Below are 16203 nucleotides of genomic sequence, written 5' to 3' on the forward strand. Positions count from 1 at the left end.
ACCTGAATCTGGACTTCAGGATGCTAAAAGTATGTTCAACAATGGTGCGTGTCCTCCGATGTGCCTCATTATAGGCACGCTCTGCCACTGTGCTTGGGTTGGCAAATGGGGTCATGATCCATGGCTGGATCCCGTAACCCTGATGAGCTGAAAGAGAAAATAGAGGGAAGTATTTTGTTGTTGCTTGCACCAGGAATGTAATTTTGCATGGCAGTTGTTATCTTGTGTCGTCTGTGACTCATATGTGTTTGTGGTCTTGTGTGGGGTTCTTTCTGCACTGGGTTGTTTGACTTGAAAAACTTGTGTTTGGCTAATTGACCCAATATCTCTGGTATATTTTCAAACTTGCAGTTCTGAGTGTCTCTCCCATGCGTTATGTATTGAGCAAGATGTTTTAGTGTGCGTTCACTGGAGGTGACACACACACAATAGATTCCGATGTGGTGGTAACATGGTTGCACTACATGGCCTGGACATCCCATCCATTTAGATATATGTCATTGCAGATTAAATGCAACAGTGAGGCCCTTTGATTAGGCTGGGTGACAATACACAACACATCTCCATAAGTTAGCAGCACTGAGGTGTTCAGTATTGACAATGCACAATTGTCCCATGTGTGACTAGTTCTATGCAAACCTTTTTAGTTCCCTCTGTCAGTGGCTCATGTGCAACTGTGCACCTACACTACTGAACTTGCTCCAGGTGAGCTGGCTAACTTGGTTGTGGCGGTGAATGTATGTGTGCAGGAAGGGCCATCTCCCTGTATATCTGTTATGTAGAAGGGGAATTGTCTCTTTCAGTATGTGCAGCAGTGTTCACTTTGCATTAGTGTCACATCAACATGTTTTCATAGCACAGTCCACTTCCTTATTGCTAGCTGGCAATGTCATCCCAGGAGTGTTGTGATTTGTTGGTACTGCCTCTGTAATTCCATGTCAGCTTCATTTGAGTCAGTGTCATCATGCTATGTGTCTCATGGTGTTTGACCTGCAGCAACACACATTGCACACCCCTTACACAGTGCATATTGTTTGGAAGGGTGTGGGATTGACTATGTGGCCTTATGTGATATTGAATGGTTAATCTTCCAAGTTGTACTGCCAGTGCACGCCATGTCATTGTCACTGTGTGGTTTTAAATTGGTCCCTTATGGCTCTAGAGTGGCATCTATTGTTATTGGCAGCCGTTATTTGTCCTTAGGTGTGAATCCCATTGGGTCAGGATATCAAACATAACTACCACTGTCACACCTCAGTGTCTTCCTGCCCACGTGTCAATGTAGTGGTGTATGTCTTGTGTTCCCTACAGGGTTGCTGTGCTGTGTGTATATTACAAAGTTTCTGGACTTACCGACAAGAAGACCATTGCCATATTGTCCATCCTGGAAGTGCCAATTAATGGTGCTGTGGCGGAAGATGAAGGAATCATGTACACTCCCACTTTGCCATGATGTTGGTGAACAATCCCTGGTGATCAACAATGGCCTGCACATTGATGAGTGGGTGTGCTTTCTGTTGGGGTATACGTGCTCGGTTGCAGCAGGTGGTACAATCCGGGCATGTGTGCAGTCAATAGCACCAAGCATATGCGGGAAGCCATTTATTTGGTAAAACCCCTGTTTGGTCTCCTGCTGCTTCTGCTGTGTGTTTGGAAAGCTGAAGTGGTGGGGTATGAGGGAGATTATGGCATCAAGAATCTTGGGAAGGAAGGTGGAGAATGAGGGCTGTGAGACCCCAGCAACCAGGGCAACCGTAGTTTGGAATGATCCACTTGCCCACATGTGCAGGACAGCTAGCAGCTTGGTCTCCGGTAGAATAATGTGGGGTGTCTGCAGGCTGGCTGTTAACTGTGGCTCAATTTGGCGCAGCAGCTGCTGTGTGGCTTGCCAGTTGAGTCTGTACCTCTGGATGATATCCTGTTCCCTTAGGCCCAGGAGGGTTGTCCTGGTCCTGAATAGCCTCTCCTGCCTTCTGCATTGCGTTTGGGGTCCACGTTGGTGTGGTGGTAGCTGCTGCTGTTGGTCCTGTGCTCTGTGTCGTCTGGCATGCTGCATGAGTAGCACCTCCATGTCATCCTTCTTGAGCAATGATGATACTTGTGTGGGCTTTCTTTAACTAGTGGTGTGTTTGCCCCATTTTAACACCTGCCCTGACCCAGGCGTTAAAATTTGACGCAAATCAGGCTTTGAGTGATTTTTCGGGGCCGCGCCCCAGGCGTGCGTAATTTTTGTACGGTTAGATAAATATGGCGCACGGGTGTATGAGTAATTTTTTGGACGGGAACACCTACTTTGCATCTCATTGACGCAAGGTGGTTTTACGCATCCAGAAAATGGCGCAAACTCTGAAATTTTGACGCTAGATGGGTCTAGCATCAAAATATAAATATGGTGTTAAGTCTGCGCCGGATTAGCGTAAAAAAAAAAACGACGCTAATCCGGTGTAAAGGGAGTATAAATATGGGCCTTGGTGCCTACAATGTGAAGCGTCACATGCCTAACTCTAGAAGAAAGTGTATTTGACTCCGGCACCTACATGAAGAATGCCCTAGTGCAGATGTTTGTCTCACACCTGAAGAGTATAGAAAGAAATTCCAAGACACACAAAAAGAATCACAACAAACTCTTTAGAATTTGTAGTCGTCTGACTAACTGGAGGGCTGTGTGATGAACAATACAGTTGAAACTCATGATGGGCTATACAATTTGGGTATGGCAGAGCACATCTTGACTAATCGTTCTTCATAGTTACACCAGCATCTAGTAGGCTCCAAGCTGACTGACCCCAGAAAGTTTCATACTATGGTATCCAAAAGATTGCAGAGTTGAGCCGAAGAAGGGGTGGCAAGGCTCACACAAGGGAAAGGAGGGGAGTAACAAACCTGAAAAAGTCTTAGGGTCCAAAACGTATGCATGGGGGAAAGAGTCACAAATCACTCCTCATGAGTAGGAACGTGGGAACCTAGGGGGAAGAAAGCCTTTTGATAGAGGTAGGTGCTTTGACTGCCAGCAGCGAGAGTACAGCAGGGGGTATGCTTCAAGCTCCAGGGAAAAGGTTAACACTGGTGAGCAATCCAAAGGTGTGACTATTATAGCCTTGCAGGAGAATTACCTATAGCCTTTAGCCAGGAAGTGGACTCAGAAAGCAAGTTGCTAATGTCTGAGTGTGATAGGAATCACTTCCAGAGGTTGACAGTGAATGGCGTCCCTATCACTGCTCTGATGGATACAGGTGCCAGCCTGATCATGGTGTTGGAAAGGCTAGTTTCTCTGGATCAGTATCTACCAGGAGAGGTTTCCAGGGTAGAGAATGCCCATGAGCGGGTATCTGCCCACCCTGTAGCCTTAGTAACCTTTGAATGAGAGGTACTTGTCCAGAGGTGAGCAGTTGTCAGTCTTAACCTACCCCTAGCCTACGTCCTTGGCAGTGAGCTTCCATAGGTAAAAAAGAGGTAGATTGGGCTGTCTTCTAGGGCACCCCAAGAAACAGATTTCTGGGGTTATAGTCCCTAAGAGAAGGGTACAAAGGTCCTGGAGAAGAGAAATAGATAGGAGGTCGAGGTCACCAATAGCTGGAGGGCCACAGAGCTAAGGATTACCTGTTATGACAGGAAAGGACCCCAAGACTGGCACTAGTGAGGCCACTGCTAGTCTAGAGATGCTGCCTGCACTGGCACAGCAACAAGAAACAGGGGACCTGGGCCAGAAGTATTCCCTGAAAACACCACTAGAGTGTGTCACTTTTGGGAGGGACTGTGTGTCCTTCCCAAAATTCGTGGACTGACAGGCACTTGCTCATTCTCAAGGTGCACATCCTGAGAGGGCAAAAGTGAAAGTGGAAGGAGGGAGTCTTCTACCTAAGGTTGTAGACACCCCACTCTGACAAACCTAAGAGGCCAAAGGGATCGTAGGAGCAAGTAGGTGTCTCCTTGCCAGCCCCATAGCTGGAAATAAGGCCTGATTCAGCCATCAGATTGGAACTTCCACCTATCAGTGGATGGCTAATGGCCTGGCCCCTGACACTGACAACTGTCAGTGGTCCCTGCTGGTTACTTGCCTTTGGGGCAGCACAGGCCCTCACTTGAAGATAGAAGCCTGACTTAGGAGGCAAAAATGATCACATTCTTCTTGTTAACTATGGTGGTACTATTCACCTGCTGGGTATCCTCTGTAGGTAGGTTAGGGTCAGCTCTATCTTAGTTGGGGTCTGCAGTTGAGAGGGGTTCCCTAGTGACTAGGATAGTGGCTGAGGCTGAACTTGACAGAGTGGCAGAACTGTCAAAGGTGGAATTTGAGGGTAGGCCTGTTGAGGTGTTCAACTTCCCACATGGCGTGAATTTGACAAGAGAATGTGAGGCTGGAACTGACTCTGCCAAGGCAGAGGGCTTTTTAATATCCTCTCCCCTGAAAATCAAGAAAACCTGCCAAGAGAATGGCTGTTGCCCCTTGTCTTTTAGCTAGGGGATGGGGGAGCTGTGTATTAAATGTAATTTTTTGCACGGTCACCCCCACTTTTTGCTACATTTTTGTTGCTGGTTTTCAGACGCTGCACACTGGGACACTGCTGTACAATGCCCATTGCATGTGCTTTGACCCTCAATTTTTTTTTTCATTGGTATACTATTAATAGCATATTTAACTCACCTATGAGTCCTTAATGAATTGTACAAAGTGTATCCAGGGCCTGCAAGTCAAATGTCAGTAGTACACTGCAGCACCCATTGTGCCACCCACTACAATAACAGTGCAAACATTAGGTCATAGGTCATAAATTCTTTATTCGGTCTCCATGGACCATTAAAGCAAAAGCATACATTTCCATTACAATCAATATAAAATCATCTCATAGTCACTTATATATAGAAGGCACTATTAGGACCCTAAATGATTCCCCATTCAATCAATAGCTTGACTAAAATACAATTTATACATCATAGTTCACAGTTAAAAATCAATTTAAAATATGCTTACAAATATTTCATACTACTATAAAATATCTCCTCACCATTTCTACGCCAAGACACAATTATTTAACATTTGGTTATGCGCTGGCATAGATTATACATTACTGACATGTTAATTAATTACGAAAAATCTAAGAACCTAACATTTCATATTCCTGTTCTGTCCATACACTTTCTCTGAAAGATTATAGAGCTTAAAAAGTTAACTAAAATACCACATATTTCAATAGAGGGTAACATCTGAAGGTATAAATAGGCGGGAAAACATTGTCGAATGTGTGAAGATCTTTAAAAAGGAATTAAAAGACTCTTTCTCTGTTTTTTATAACATTTACAAAAGAGAACCACATGTATTGTACTTTGTGCTGACATTAGGTCACAAGGACAGACCCCTAATATTGGACTCCAATCATTCATAATAGGAAAAGTTACCAAACGGTGAAACGTGCCCAGCCTCAGCCGAGTAAGAAGAAAACGATGTCTGGGTTTTACTACATGGGTCAAATAAAATTGCATTTGATCCATGGTCAAAATCAATTGATTGGTCATGACACTACTTTTTGTAGACTCTACTAACCACCTCAAATCTTCTAAATACTTCAAGGACAGGGACCTCAGTTCTTTCCTACTAAAGGTCTCCAATAATTTTGGCTTATCGCAATATTCTTTAGGTCCCATATTTGTGAAAAAATTCCTGATGTAGTTCAGCCATGGGACTCTTAAAGACTATGTCAAAGCCATAGAATCCCGTAAAACTGGGTGTTCTGAGGTCCAGATTTTCTGCCATAACAATATGGGTTGTATCTTTATTAAATCCACCAGATAAGAAGCCCCTAGTTCAGCGTGACTACCATATGATGAAGTGCCCTTTTGGTAACATTAATAAATATCGCAGAAAATCATTTTCCACAGTTTGAATCGCATTACAATTAATATATCCCCATACACCTGTTCCATAGGTGACAGAAGGGATGCATTTAGCTCAACATACCTTTAGCATGTTCTGTGGTGTAATCTTTCCTAACCTCTTAGAAACATTCTTCAGAGCCATAGTTGTCTTAATAAACTGTAATTTCTTAACCTTTACACAATGAGCCTATGACATATCTTTATCAAACATTATTCCCAAATAGGCAAATGTTGAGGTGCTATCAATCTTCCCACCTTGCATGGTAATATCTCCGAACTTGATGGGTTTCCTGCCTCATTTCATTGTAAAGGTTTTAGAACGATTAACATTTAGGCCCAGTTCTGACATATAAGTTACACAAGTTGTAAAGAGTCTTTGTAGGGCTATCGGGGACCGGGCCATGAGAACCGCGTCATCTGCATAAAGTAAAGCCGGAATCGGGCGATGACCTATTTGCGGGAGATCTTTAGATTTACTTATTAGTTCTAGTTCCAATTTATTTATATATTTTGAGAAAAGGAAGGGTGCTAATACGCAGCCTTGGAGTACACCTCTATGTATACCGAATGGTCTAGTACATTCCACCCATCCCTTATCTCACCCTCGCCCTACTTCCTGAATACAATTCCTGTATAAACTGGATTATTGTCATTTCTACCCCCAGTTCATTTAGGATTTTCCATAGTTTATCATGGGCTACACAGTCGAATGCTGAGGACAAATCTATGAAGGACAAATACAAATTACCTTCTCTAATCTTTGTATACTTCCCAATTATAATATTTAGATTCAGTCCCTGTTCGACAGTGCCTATTCCTGAACGAAATCCATACTGTAATTCAGACAAGATGTTATTTTTTCCAGCCCACTCTTGTAGTATATTTAAACTAATTCTCCCAGCAATTTTAGCTAATGAATCAAGTAAGGAAATGGGTCTATAACAGGCTGGGTTGAGACGATCGCCTTTTTAAAATATGGGGACAAGAATAGAGTCTAGCCATGGTGGTAAAGGACCTAAAGTACAACAGGCCCTCAACACCTGGGTCAATAAGGGGCCCCATAATTGTACGTTGGCCTTATGTAAGTCTACCGGGACACCATCAGGGCCCGGAGCTTTTCTGGTTTACTTGCATTAATGGCTTCTACTACTTCCTCTAATCCGAAGTGAGGTGTTACGGTCATAGGTAGATTGTTTTGAGTAGAATCGCTAGTTAAGAGATCGAATAATTCTACCTCAGGAGCCAGGCCATATATCTTGGAAAAGTGGCCAATCCAATCCTCTTCTGCTATTGCAATCTCCATTCTGGGGTCTTGTCTGACCCCTGGAGTAGGAGAATTAATTATTTTCCAGAAGAGGATATTATCTTTCAGAAGACTAGCATTATGAAGGGATTCACAAGTTTCCTCCTTCAAACTAATTTTCCTTTTCCTAATGGCCTCCTTATATTCATATCTTCAGATGCGTACCTCACTTGGGCATCTTGGTGTAGTGCTTAGTGCTTTTTTTAGTTTTTTATGTGCTTTCGTACATTCGAATCAAACCAGACCGTTTTATCCTGTTGTCCCACTTTTCCTCTTTTGTTAATCAAAGCTTTTTTTCGCACCTTTCAATATTGAAGAAAAGGCAGTAATACATTTAACTGGGTCTATGTCTTCAGTAAGGCAGTCCACAAAATCTGACATACGTTCGCAAATTAACTGTTTCAAAAGATCCTGTGGCTCTATTTGGGACCATCGCAATGAATAGCCATTGCCCGAAGCCAATTCAATATCGTTTACCAAGGCAGCATTGTCCTTCTGGGGCTGTGAGATAGATGTTAATGAAATCTGTAAGCTCTGGGGGAAATGATCACTTATTGCTATATCATGAAGTGAATATTTAGAAAGATAATGTGCAAAATGAGTAGACATTAGGACATAATCAATAACTGTATCTGTTCCCCTACCATTGAAAGTGCAAACATTAATGCAGGCCTGCCACTGTAGCCTGTCTGGTCGTTTTAAAACTGCAAAATTCAACCTATCAGATTTGATAGGCCTACTCCTACTTTTGATTATTAATTAGTCACCAGTGTTAGACTTGGCCCTGTCTGCAGAATCATCCCCAAACTTTTTGACTTTACCCTCCTGTTTTTTTAACTCATTTTTGTTGGCTTTGAGGACTCTGCATGCCTTCCAGTACTAAACCGCTTGTGCTTTCACCCTTAAAAAATGGTAACATTGGCTTACACCCAATTGGCACTTTTCATTTACTCATAAGTCCTTAGTAAGGTGGAACTACATGTACTCAAGACCTGTAAATCAAATGCTACTAGTGGCTCTGCAGCACTGATTGTGCCATCCCCTTAAGTACCGTTTAAACAGGTCTCATGCCTGCCATTGCAACCTGTCTGTGCAGTTTTAAACTGCCATTTGAACCTTGCAAAATAAACCTTTTGCCGTGCCTAATTTTTTTAATACATATGTCACTCCCGGGGTAGGCCTTAAACCTTCCCTAGGGCAGGGTGCAGTGCATTTGAAAAGGGTGGACATGCGCTTTTGTGTTTTACATGTCCTGGTAGTGAAAAACTCTTAAATTAGTTTTTCACTACTGCAAGTCCTACCTCTCCCATAGGATAACATTTGGTTCCCTTATTACATTTAATAAGTGGCAACTTTCAATTGGGAGCAGACAGGAATGTTACATTTTGGTGTCTAAAGGATTGTAATTTAAAACTCTATTTAATGGTGCTGTCAGATTTCAAGTCACAATTCTGAAAATGTAGCTTATAGAAAGGTGTCCTTTTCTTCTCCCAACGTTTGATGCCTGCAGCCTGTATCCTGGGTCACATCACTGGGTGTAGCTGGCAGTTTGTCTTTGTGTACTGCTCCCGGACAGTGAGACAAGGGAGAATAATTTTTGGCAGGATGGGCCATCTCTGACTTGATAAGAGGGAGGAGTTGTCACCTACCACACTTGCACATCACAAAGGCTCTGCCTAAGCACTCTCACAAAGGCTTTGACATTAGTCGTTTGTGACCCCAGACAAGCTGGGGCCATGCAGGAAGGCAGGAAGTTCCAGACACCTTTGAGGATGGAAACCTCCAGGACCTTTTCCTACTTCAAAGTGAGAACCAGGTAAATATGAATCCTCAGACCCAACTTTTCAGTACACCTCTTAGCCTGTGGAAGACTCAGAAGGAATGTTGTGCTGCTCTGCAAGAAGGACTGCTACTCTGGTGCCCTGCTGCCCTACTGCCTGAGGGAAAGGTCCTGGACATGCATCTTGAACCCAGGATCACCTGAGTAACTCCAAGGGCTAGTTGGCTGGAATCCTGATCAGAGCCTCATTGACAGAAAAGGCACCTACCACCTTGAACCTTGCACCTGGACACTGTCTGCTGTGGGTCATGCACCCCAATTGGTGCTATACCAGTCCTGGTCCCTTCGAAGTTCGCCTGAAGGTGCTCTATCAGCCCATATGTGATTATGTGGTCAGAACTGACGAGTGCAATGCATCTCCTCACAGCTCTGCTTTGGAACCGCTGCAGCGTAAAGCATCCCTGATGCCGAACCTCCCATCGCAGCCTGCAGTCTCCTCAGAGCTGCTGCTCTGCGACGCATTCTCGACACAGGCATTCACATTCCCCATCTACGACATTCTCGAAGGTGACACCAGTCTATGAATCGCAGCACCGCAGGTATTTCTGAACCACTTGTGTGCAATGCTTTTTTGACGCAGGACCTCACATCGCAAGCCACTCATTGTTGGCAACCTCGAGAATGACGTAGGACTTCGTAGTCATCTTTAACATGGGATCTTGCAATGCTCCGCAACCAAGCTTTAAGGTACTTTTTTCAGCAGGCCTAACTTGGTTGCTGTGTCCAGCCCGTGCTCCATTGCGGTCGGACTGAACATGCAACTTTGTCCCATCCGGCACGACCGTATTACTGCAACTGGCGTTCTGTGCTTTTCCGCACTATTCTCACTTAAATCTTTAAACTTCCAGATCTCTGGTTTTACTGATTGAATTTTTGTTGTTGGAATTTCAAATAATTTATTAAATTGTACTCTATTTTATTAAATTGGTGTGGGATTTTTCTTGTGTTGTGGTTTCACTTTATTACTGTTTGAAGTCCTGGATAAATACTTTACACATTACCTCTAAACTAACCATGACTGCTTTGTGCCAAGCTACCAGAGTAAGCACAGTTTAATTTGGGGTTTACTGGCGTTTTACCTTGAGAGGGATTGTGGTTTGTGCAACCGGTAACCCATTTGCCTACAACCCTTAAGTAGACCTTATTGCCCAGTAGGCAGGGTGCAATGTTATTTAAAAGTAGAACATGTAAACATGTCAAAGTTTAATGTCAAACTCGCCCTTACATTGAAAAGACCCCAAAAACTATCTTGGGGCAGGATTGGCTGTTCCATAGCAAGAATTTGTTTACAATATTATATTTAGTAATCCTATTTCTGGCTGGGAAACAGCTACACAATTAATTATTGGGCTTTTTGAAATATTTATTACAAGCCCAATTCACTAGTGAAGTTGGATTAGTAATGAAAATTCTGGAAAAGCTAGTTTTAGAAAGTTAACTTTCCCTGCCTAAAGCCAGTCAGGATGCCCATTAGCTCCAGTTGTCATCTGGCAACTGAATAGCCTGATGACGGGGCATGAATTTGCTCCCAAAGCAGAAACAAATGGCCTTGGGTTTGGGAGAGTGTTGCTTGTCCCTTGACAGGATGGGCAGTGGGCTGTGCCCAGGAACTTAGGGGCATATTTATACTCCGTTTGCGCCGAATTAGCGTCGTTTTTTTCGACGCAAATTCGGCGCAAAACTAACGCCATATTTATACTTTGGCGTTAGACGCGTCTAGCGCCAAAGTATTGGCAAATAGCGTCATTTTTTTGCGTGAACGCCTTCCTTGCGTTAATGAGATGCAAGGAAGGCGTTCCCGTCTAAAAAAATGACGGCGACGCAAATGCGTCGTATTTATACTCCCGGGCAAAAATCACGCCCGGGAGTTGGCGGGTCAAAAAACCCCGCATTTGCGCCACTATTTAACGCCTGGGTCAGGGTAGGCGTTAAGGGGCCTGTGGGCTCAAAATGAGCCCACAGGTGCCCTCCCCTGCCCCCAGGGACCCCCCCTGCCACCCCTGCCCACCCCAGGAGGACACCCAAGGATGGAGGGACCCACCCCAGGGACATTCAGGTAAGTTCAGGTAAGTATAATTTTTTATATTTTTTAATTTTTTTGGGGTGGCATAGGGGGGCCTTATTTGTGCCCCCCTACATGCCACTATGCCCAATGACCATGCCCAGGGGACACAAGTCCCCTGGGCATGGCCATTGGGCAAGGGGGCATGACTCCTGTCTTTACTAAGACAGGAGTCATGAAATGGCGTCTGGGCATCGTAAAAAAATTGCGCAAATCGGGTTTAGGCGATTTTTTTGCCTCAACCTGACTTGCCCCATTTTAAGACGCCCTAACGTCATTTTTGCCCAACGCCGGCGCTGCCTGGTCTACGTGGTTTTTTTCCACGCACACCAGGCAGCGCCGGTCTGCTTGCGCCGGCTAACGCCATTCAATAAATACGGCGCCCGCATGGCGCTTCAGAATGGCGTTAGCCGGCGCAAATATTTTTGACGCTAAACTGCGTTAGCGCAGTTTAGCGTCAAAAAGTATAAATACGGGCCTTAATAACTTCAAAGTGGTCTACTTTGTTAGAGACAAATGTTAGCTGAAACGTGGGTGGGCCCTTCCTTTGTTTCATTGGTCAGGTAGGCACCAATCCCATTAGGAGAGGAGATGTCCTTCCAGAACCGGTTTAGATTGACCACAGAGGAGGGGTTGTTAATTTCCATGGCTCTGCATGAGCAGAGAGAGGTTTCACCATCTTGGATTTAGGCTGAGAGTGGCACTGTGGGATTGTTTGCAGCAGAACACCGAAAGTGATGGAAAATTGGGCCGGATAACCTCTGGGAACTTTTGCTACATTGGCTAGGGAGGAGTCAGGAGCCACCCCACCCACCGGCAGGTGCCAGGCATAAGTAGTTTAGTTTAGTGTAATAGATTTATAAAGCGCATGGCTACCCGAAGGCCTCCCAGCGTTGAAAGAGGACGAAGGCATCACAGTAAGAATTTATGCTGGAAAGAGTAGAGTCTTCAATTTACCTCAAAAAGAGAGTTCGGAATTATCCATTCAAAGTGACAGGGGGAGGGAATTCAATAGATTCACTGCTTTGAATGTGAAGGACCTACCTCCCCATCTTGTTTTTTTTAACACGCCAGGTGTTAATCACAGCAGCAGATGAGGATCTAAGGGATCTCTGGGGGGTGTAGAGTGTGATCATGCGCTTGATAAAAGAAGCTCCCCTATCATGAAGAGCTCGATGTACCATACACAAAGCTTTAAAATTAATCCTTTGCTTAGTAGGAAGCCAATGGAAGGAGGCTAAGGCTGGTTTGGCCGATGCAGTTCTGGGGATGGCCATGAGTAGCCGGGATGCCGCATTCTGCACTATCTGCATTCTCCTTAATACACAGATCGGAGTACTCAGGAACAGCACGTTCCCATAGTCTAGGCGGGATAATATGAGGGCTTGAATAATGAGTCTTTTGCCAAGAAAGGGGAGAGATTTGAAAATTTTCTAAGCATTCTTAGAATATTGAAGCAAGAAGCCGCTAATTTTTTTGCATGCTGTTCCATCGATAGACGGGAGTCCAGCCATACTCCTAGGCTTTTTGTGGTTTCCTTTGGGGGAGGAAGTCTTTAAAATTCTTCTGGAATTGAGATGGGAGATTTAAGTAGGGAAAAATTGCCAACCAACATTACTTCCGTTTATTCTTCATTTAGCTTGAGCTTACTATCTGACATCCAGTTAGCGATGTCTGTAAGGCAGGAGGAAAGCGCCACTTGATCAGAGTTTACATTGGAGCTAAAAGAATAGACCAGCTGGGTATCATCAGCATAAGATATCAAAGAGAGACCATAGGGTTCCACAATTTTAGCCAAGGGAGACATTTAGATGTTAAAAAGAGTGGGGCTTAGAGAGGAGCCCTGAGGAACCCCACAGCTAAAGGAATGGATATCAGAAAAAAAGACCCATTCAAAACCTGAAACGACCTACTTTCTAAGAAGGAAGAAGACAGTTAAAAATAGTACCTTCGAATTCCACTTGAGTAATTCTTTGAAGAAGTATCCTCCTCAGAACACTGTCTGGAGCTGTGGAAGAACAGAAGAGGGTTGGACCTGCTATCTGTAACCTCAGAAGAACTTAAAAGACCGGAACTCCTCTCCCTCTTGTACCGAGGACTGTTGGGAACAGTTCTGGGTACTGTCCACCAAAGCCTTGCAGAGATGTTATGGACCCAACTCCTCTCGCCTTATCACTCCCCCTGGAGATTATTCTACACCACAAAGGATGGATTGGGATTAAGGAAGAAGACTTGTCGGTCAATGGTGCCTTGAGGAAGTTCTAAAAGAGCTATAGAACTTTAAAGAGAAAAGAAATCTAATTAGAATCTTGGTCTTACGTTCCTTTGGTTTCTTCAGTGTTGTGCACCTCCCTACCCTTGTCCCAATATGTACCTGCGAGTCAGCTTTCTTGATGTCTGCACCAGTAGTGTATGTGAAATCACACAATCTCCTGTTGGTTGTAAAGCAGTAGCGGCTATTCACACTTCTGTATCATGTAGCACTAAAAGTATTCAGTAGTTGTAAGGAAACACAAAGGAAAATTTAACAACACTTCACATTCACGTAGGATATTCCACAATACATTAATTGTCTGAACAGAGTCTTTCAACAATCATTCTACCTTATTGGGAAAGGTGAAGATTGATACTTAGCCTTATAAATCTTCAGTCACATTTGTTTCTCCTAAAACAGCACATTGTGCCAATAAGTCTTTGTTGCAGTTTGTAGTGGTTACTTGTCTACAAATAAGTTCTTGCTCTGTGAATTTCTTTTGTTGCCTAAGTTACAAATTTGGTGTAACTCTACAAGGGATCCTTTCCCATCCATGGGTGACACAGGTGAACTTGGTTCAATGCACCAGCGATGAATGTGAAAGACAAGTCATTGTAGCCCTTCAAGACACTATTCATTGTGCAGCTGGCATAGAAGTTGTGCTGTTGGGTTACTAACAAATCCATAAAGGGATCAAGGGCAGTGTGGAAACGGCAACAAACCTTATTTCGTTATTCATAGTATCACTCACATCGTATTAAGAAGAATGAACACTTTTAAGTAAAAAGGTATTTACTACCACAGGAACAATCTGTTTCTTAGCACATCTAAAACAAATAAACAGAATATTATAAAAACAGCAATAAGAGATGTTTTAAAACACAAGACCAAAATGAACATTTCCAGAATTGCTAAAATGTAATTTAAAATGTTATATAGAACCTGCTCATGAAACCTTTTAAGAAACTTTTGTATGGCACTCAGTTTAGCAGAACAATAGAAAATCATGAGGTCATGTAAATCTCAGACCAATCCGTCTTGTACTTAAAAATCTTCTTTTATTGCAAAATCTGAATCCGATTCATATTGCAAAACAATTCTTCATTTCAATTGTTCACACTCGACAGCCAACACGCGTTTCATCACAAAGTGACTTTATCACAGCAGCAAATCTTCAAAAGACCAATTTATCATATGGTCATATCCATAATGTAGCTCTGCTACACATCAATCTTACTACAAAGTCCAGAAAATGTGCAATGTGTACACTGCTAAATATTATGGTTGCGTCGCATTAGAAATGTGTGTAACTTACCAGGCATCCTAAACCTTTACAGGTCTGCAGCCTGATAAAAAAAAACTATGGCAATTTAGTAATAAAAGGTAACAGTACATATTAAGACATACACGAGTATTAGCATTTCACAATACGTGTAATGTGTGAAGGTAAAGAAACAAGTAAATCTACTTTCTCACCAGGAACTGGTCATTGTCCTGGTATTGTCCCCTTACTCAGACCTTCCAGAATATCACGATGTTGTGATTTGCAAAAGAATCACGAAATCAGCACATTTGTCAAAGTCTTGCAATTTTTAGGTTGAGCGTAGGCAGCTCGCATGCACTGTCTGCAAGACCTGTTGGAATAAGTATGGGACTCTGCTCCCGGCTGCCGATGCTGGCTGCTCACCATAGGTTGAAGGCAGTGTCGCTCTTGTTTTGCAGCCTTCTAACTGGTTTGGAAGCCAATACGTCACTTCCTGTACTTGGCTGAGGAGCACTGGCCAAGTACAGTTTAATTATGCATGAATTGTTTTTCTGTTGTTTGGATGGACTATTTTTTGTTTCCTGACTCTCGTGCTTGTCAATAGGCACACATCAACACGCACGTGGTTCGTTTTCCACCTTTGCCCTTCACTTGGTCCTTACTTTACATAACCAGTAAATACATGCAGTTGTGCCGTGTGTGTGTTTTGTTAATTTTTTGTGGCATTATATAGCTTGAAATCAACCCAGATATTGAATCCTCAACAGTTGCTCTCCCCGCACAGCAGGAAAGCCGATACTACAATATTCACTGCACTCAGGGAAACTCAGATCATAATGTAGGCATTCCATTGAGAACACATTTTGGCCATAACTCAGCCTATGGGGTCCTAGTGCATGCGTCACACTAAGTTAGAGGGGGGGCAAAAACCATAACCTCTTCCACCATTCAATGTATATTTAAACTCTCATATAGCTGGGACTTTTACTTTTACAGCTGAGAGGAGTTTGTGTTATAAGAGCCTTGTTTGTAATAATATTCTGACAGCCTTGCTACGCCTGCAAATGTGTAATGCACTATGCTCTCCAAGGGTTGAAGGATGATAATTGCCCCAAGGCACTACTAACTTAGTAGGCTCCACAGGGACACCTAGCCACGACCAGTGCTACTGCACCTTCTGCTGTCGACTCTATAGGGACATCTAGCCTCGATCAGTGGTATTGCACCTTCTGCTAATGCACAAACCCAGTTTATTTCTGATAAAGGTTTAATGTGCGGCATGGCTAAATGTTTCAGCCATGTTACTGAGGGCCTGGTACTTCGCTTGCTGTTTTGGGTTTGGGGGACATTCTGAGCTTGGGGGACATTCTGAGCTTCGAACGTCAGAAGAAATTTTGGCAGTGTTCTGTGACACTGTACTTTGAGTGCTTTTGGCTCCACAGTGACATCTAGCCACAACTGGTGGTACTGCACTTTCTGCTGTTGACTCTACATGGACATCTAGCCGTGACTAGTGCTACTGCACCTTCTGATATTGACTCTACAGGGACATATAGTAACGACCTACTGCACTGCACCCTTATGCCGCTGACTCCACAGTTAAATG

This window comes from Pleurodeles waltl, chromosome 1_1 (assembly GCF_031143425.1).
Source record: "Pleurodeles waltl isolate 20211129_DDA chromosome 1_1, aPleWal1.hap1.20221129, whole genome shotgun sequence".
Taxonomy (NCBI): domain Eukaryota; kingdom Metazoa; phylum Chordata; class Amphibia; order Caudata; family Salamandridae; genus Pleurodeles; species Pleurodeles waltl.